The following is a 6000-nucleotide window of genomic DNA, read 5'->3' as shown; positions in this document are numbered from 1 at the left end:
CTCTAGAAAACCAGCAGAAACTGTGGCTTTGATGTGCTAATTACATAGTTATTTGGATAGTTTTTCAGGAGTGTTTGTTTTGTTGTGGCGTGGTTGGAAGATGAAGAGGCTGAATAATTCAGATAGTTTCTCCCCCAGGCCCTGTGGGCATGCTCTGCCCAACCTTACTTCTGCGGGGTCCGCTTGATCCCTCCGGTTACTGCCAGAAGCCCCACTGGGGAGATCGAGGCCCCCACCTCGGGGCGGGGGTTTCCCGGGGAATACCCCGCCCCGCCCCCTAGGCTCCGCCCCCGTGCCCGCCCGCCCGCCCGCCGCCGCCGCCGCCGCCGCCGCCACCACTGCCGGCAGGGGTCGCACTGCCCACGGCGAGCCGCTCAGGCGGGGGTGGGGGAAGCTCTCGCGGCGGGTCGCTTTTCTCCGCCGCCGCTGGTTGGATCGTTTCAATAAAAGTCTTTTTTTCTCTCTCGCTCGCTCTCCTCCGGGGAACAGGCGGAGGCGTCAATCCGCGGCCACCGAGTGAGAAAGCGACCCACACGCAACGAGCGAAAGCGGCCGCCCGCGGTGTACTAGCTCCTCACGGTCCAGCCCCGGGGAAGAAGGAGCCCGCGTCCGGCCGGCAGTCTCAGCCGGACGTCAGCGCCTCCCTGCCCACCTCGCTCCCTGCCCTGCTCCTCTGCGGAATCAGTGGGCCGCCCGCGCGGTTCGGCGGCCCGGGAGCCATGTTGTCCGGGGAGCTTGGCAACGCGTGAGGGACCCGCTGCCTCTGCCGGAGGCCGCGGAACCTCGGCGAGAGCCGGAAGGCGGCCGCGGCGGCAGAGGCCTGCGCCTCAGAGGCGCCTCGGTTCTGCTCGTCGCTGGGACCCGGACCTGCATCCGGTCGCCGCGGGCGTCGGCGGAGCCGCTTTCCCTCGGCTCCTCGCCTCGCCACGGGACTAAGTCCCCGCACTTGCTGGTGAGTTGGAGGCCGGCGACTGCGCGGGGCTTTCCCTGCCGCCCGGCGGACCCCGGGCTGAGCGCGGCCGAGGGCCCGGGCGGGCCGCCGGTGCGGCGCGGGAGGCGCAGGCCCGGCCGGGAAGTTGAGAGAGGGAGGCGCAGTGCCGGCGCCCCTGGGGTACCGCGCGGACCCCGGGGCGCAGAGGCATTTCCGGGGGTGGGGCGGGGCGTGGTGGGGTGTGGGTGTCGGACGGGCCCCTTCGCGGGACGCACCTCCAGCCGCCGCCCGGGTGCTAGCTGCCGTTCTGGTCTCCGGGGGAGGCCGGTCTCCCCGCGAGGCCGAGGAGGGACGAGGCAGAAAGTCCCCCGAGACACAAAGGTCCACTCGGCGGGGGTGGAGCTGTAGGCGCGGGCGGCGCAGCGCAGAGGGGAAGGGGCGCGGAGCCGCGGGAGGTGGGCGAGGCGGCGGCCGCGGCCGCGGCGCTTGCCGCTCCTTGGAGACGCCGGGGTGCGCGGGTGGCGGGTGCGGAGGAGGAGGAGCCCTCGCGCGGGGAAACGGTCGAGACAAAGATCACCGCAGCCTCCCGCGGGCGGGTCACACCCCGGAGTGTTGGTCAGGAGCAGAGGTGGAGGGAATGTGGGAAACCCCAAAGAACCGACGGGAAGGGGGAAGTGAGGAGCTGCCAAGTATTTATGGTCGTCTCCGTCGCAGTTGCTTTTCTCAGCGTTTTTGTGCCCGATGCTTTGGCTCCCTAACTCAGCTGGATAGCTCCAGGCACTCCGCCTCCCAGCACCCTCTCACTGCCACACTGACTTTCCGCCGGTTTTCCCCTCATCCTCCCCCTGCTTATCACCCACACCTTTTCGGGTAAGCAGTATTTTGCCTTCAGCTTGGGGAACGTTTGCTAATGACAGGATGTCTGAGCATGTTCTGACCCTGAACTGCCCTGAACTACTCTCTTCCCACCCTTTCCTTTCTGGGATCTTATAATGTCACATGGCCATTAACAATTAGCTTTTCTTCAAAAATGGCAAAAGCATTTAGCTGAAATCCGCGGCGTTCTTCCTTTATATTAGTTATGTACAGCGAAGAAGATAACGTCGTTGGTCATGGTTTTTATCGCCTCCTTACGTAGCCAAATTAATTTTCTAGCTACAAAAGTGGCAAATTTTGTTTTGAGTCCTGGCTGTTCCTAGGGTCATAGGGTCAGCAAGGTGTATTCCTGGCAGCCAGACCTGTCACTTAAGAAATGCTTGACTTAAAGACAGACAATTCTGTCCTCAAACTTTGCTGATTCTTTCTTGAGTCTTTGTTGAAGGATTTCTTTTAAAAGGCGCTCTTGTAAGAAGTCTAAGTAACAAATCTGAGTTAATTGTATTTTAGACTTTGTTAACCGTTGAGCTGAAGAAAATGAATGAGATTTTTAAGACCTTTGATGCTTTGAGTAAACGAAAGCCTCCCTTTAAGCTAGAAATAAGGTTCAACCAGATTTTAAGAAAAAAACTCCTAGCGGTAATATTGTTTTGTTTTGTTCTTTTATGAGACTGAGTAGTTGGCCTACTTATTAAATGTTTGGATGTTGCTTTGTTAAGTAAGTCATTTCAGTCTTTGTAATTCTAACATCTAATTACTTGCTACAGGTTAGAGGAAAAGAAAAATGTGGGTGTATTTAAGGAGTATTTTTTTGAGAGAGAATATTGAAATGTAAAAGTGTTATCCTTATCCTTTTACCTGGTTAACTGTCTTACCGGCCAAAAACACTAGTAATTTGAATACTGTGCTTCAAAGAAAATGCTGAATCTTTGAATTTAAGCCATTTTAAAATTGCTATATATAATATAGATACATGCAAATATAATTTATTGATTTTTTTCTTAGAGAAAAAATGAAAACATTGAAATATGAATGGAAAGAAAATAAAAGTAAAGTCTGCTTGATGTTGGGACGTTACTGTTGATGTCGTAAGAGCAGTTGTATCTTGCTGCTTGCTGCCATTAAAATGTTGACTATAAAAATTGTGAAAGGGATTTCACTTTAGGAACCAGTTTCTGAATTGTGGGACTCCCTACTGCACACTCACCACTTAACACATATGTTAGATATCTTTGTGAATTATAATAGGTCATATCATTAATGATAGATGCTTTATATAACATTTATTGAAAGGCCATATTGAGGATACATTGATTTTTTCTACATATTAATTAATGTCAAATTAGATAATTGAAGTTCATTCTCGTTGGAAGGAAATCTGTGTCAAAAAGTTAAAGATTTCTGGGTGGTGGCATTTATGGATAAATAATACATTTCTGTATTTTTCGAATTTTCACAATCAGAAAAAACTGTTTGAAGTATTAGTCTTGTTAATACCCTAATTTACCTATTACTAAAAGAAGCTTCTATTAAATGTGTAATTTATTCTCATCCTTGGATTCTGACCCAGTGAAGTCATTTGTGTTAGGTATTGAAATACTGCAGCCTGCCATATGTACTCTGGTTACCTAAAGGAAGAGAGAGAGAGAGATACATAGTAAGGAAAGATGCAATTGGAAAAAATGTTCCATGTATGGCAGGGATCCAATGTATGGTAGCTTTGCACACCAGTAATCTCATTCAGTCATTGGTTTTATGAAAATAGAAAAGCTTTATTTGCTCTGTAGCATAGAAAAGCTGTGTTGACTAAGCAAATTATAATGTATATATTTGTTTTATTAGTATATAATTTTCAGATATTGATTCAGTTGTATGATTATAATGGAAAGAGACGGCATATGAAATAATTTTCTTTACTTTGTCTAGGCTTTTGTTTTTTCCCTCATTTTCAGCAGTATTTTCCTTCTTTGCCTTTATCGCTGAAATAGTACTAACTAAAAAAATCCAAGTATTTTATTGTGAACAATGGAAGCTATAATGGCAGTTATTCAAAAGTGAAGAAGATGAATGTCTCTTACTATTGAAAATATCTGTGAATACAAAATTTTTGCTCTGGTATATTTAATACTTGTTATTATCTAATAGTGCTGACTATTTATAAGGGGCCACATTTTGAATCTTTATTACCTTTCTCCAATCTGTATAAAAAATTACAACATCGTGTCATGGCATTCATTTAATAGCTTTTATACTTCAACGGTGGATAATTATTTAATGTATATATTGCTGTATTGTAGAAAAAAGGCATAGGTTAAATCCAGCCTATAAAATATTTTATCTATTTCAAATTGCCTCCTTTCATACATATGAAGGGAAAATAGTTTTAATTTCTTTGTAATTTTTGCTTAAATTTTTAAGTGGGAAAATTATTTGCATTGCATTTTACAAACTGATTATGGCATTCTGCATTTTAAATGTAAATATAAACAATAGGTTTATGGCATTTAAAAATGTGCTTTATATAAATTTGTGAGGTAAAAAACTGCCTGCAGTTGAAAACTTGGTATAGGTGTAGTGGTATTCAACCTACAATGTTGACGGTTTCTTTGAACTGGTGGGTGAGGACCTATTACTATGGCTTTTTTTTTTTTAATTTCCATGAGATATTCACAATAGTAAGCCAAAAATTCTAACTGCGTTAGTGGATTCTTTGTCATTATTTTGCTCTCTGGATTTATACTTGGTCATTACTTTGATATTTGCAAAATATTGACCTGGAAGGAAGAATTCCCAAGGGCTGGAAAAATGTATTGCATACATTTGAGTGTAGTTCACTAATTTGTTTTCCTCTCTGTTGGCCAACTTGAGAAGTCAGTGGACATCTACCAGTAAACCTAAGTGGTGAGGTGCCTACTGTAAATAATATCATTAAGTTCTTTAGTAACATTTTACCGAGTACTACATTTGAGGAGGTAGATTTACAGATCCATGACATATTGGGATGAGTGAAAATGATCTGGCTCTCCACAGTCTTTTTAAAAATATTTTCCTATATAAGCTCTGTGAAAAAAATTAGCCTTCATTAATTAACTTTTATGCCAAGTGTATTTTTGTTAAATCCTCACAATAAGCCCACCATACAGATATTGTGCCTGTCTTTCAAATGAGGAAACCAGAGGCTTTAGGTTAAATAATTGTCTCCAAGTGAATCTGAGATTCCAGTTTAGGTGCTCCAACTGCTCTGTTAACATTGCCTCCATGGGGATGTGATACTTAAGTCATTAAGTGTCTGCTGTAGAGAGATCTAAACAGTGATAAGTAAAAAGCTTATTAAAATTAGGTTTAAGTTTCAATACAAAAAAATTGAAGTATACAAAATATATAAGGGAGGATGTATTTATAGATCAAAATGAATTAAAGGTGCTAAAAAGATACTTAAAATATTTGAGGATTTATTTTTAATCATATAATTTATCAATTCTTGGGGGATAATGTAAAACAAATATGGGTGGTGAAAAGAAAAATATTATACTTTGCCTGTGATATATTACTTCCAAGTGTGTTTACTTATTTTGATTTTACATGTGTTAAAATTAGTTCTCATTATTTGAGCATATGCTGTAAATGGGAAGAAATCCAGATGGCATTCTGTATAGGTTGCTTCAGTATTAGGTAAAAATTTTGACTTAAGGTAAATAAATCTTGTATCTCTAAATATACACATACATATAATTATCTCTTGTTTTTTGGTTTTGGTGTTGCTTATTTTAATTAAGTGTAAATTTGGATCTTGTGTTTTTACTGATATGTGGCTATATGCCACTGAAAAATGGGAAGATCAGACCAAATTGTATATTTCTGGTAACCTTTTATATTGAAAACTGATACTTATGATATAAAAATTGCAAATTAGTGCTGATGATGTATATCTTATCTCTTGTTCAGATTTAAAGAATAGAAAATGTTATTGACTTGACCTGAAGGTAGTGCATTAAAGTGAAAAACAATGAAAAATTTGCTGCCTTTCGTTGCCATAAAAGTTAAAAAAGGTTTTGTTGACCTTTTAAGAACACATTCTTGTTTCCTTTTATGCACTTACTGTTGTTAATACTTGTAAGAATACTCTAAATTTGTATGCATATTTGTAAACAACGGGAAAAGGACCCAAGAATCATTTTTCCTTCACTATATTC

The 6000-nt window shown here is 43.0% G+C and overlaps 1 protein-coding gene across 6 annotated transcripts in view; it reads left to right on the top strand.

Annotated features, from left to right (window-relative positions):
• The first annotated feature begins 351 nt into the window (after positions 1-351).
• CDK17 (cyclin dependent kinase 17) overlaps positions 352-6000 on the top strand; it is a 120250-nt gene continuing 114601 nt past the window's right edge. For 3 of the 6 annotated variants that reach the window (XR_012121529.1, XM_073213661.1, XM_073213658.1), the window contains exon 1: positions 352-952. The gene's annotated coding sequence lies outside the window, so the exon portion shown is untranslated. The other 3 variants (XM_017652369.3, XM_073213660.1, XM_073213659.1) reach the window with 3 other exon arrangements.

The sequence above is a fragment of the Manis javanica genome, chromosome 10 (assembly GCF_040802235.1).
Source record: "Manis javanica isolate MJ-LG chromosome 10, MJ_LKY, whole genome shotgun sequence".
Lineage (NCBI taxonomy): Eukaryota > Metazoa > Chordata > Mammalia > Pholidota > Manidae > Manis > Manis javanica.
This window is presented reverse-complemented; position numbering and strand designations above follow the sequence as displayed.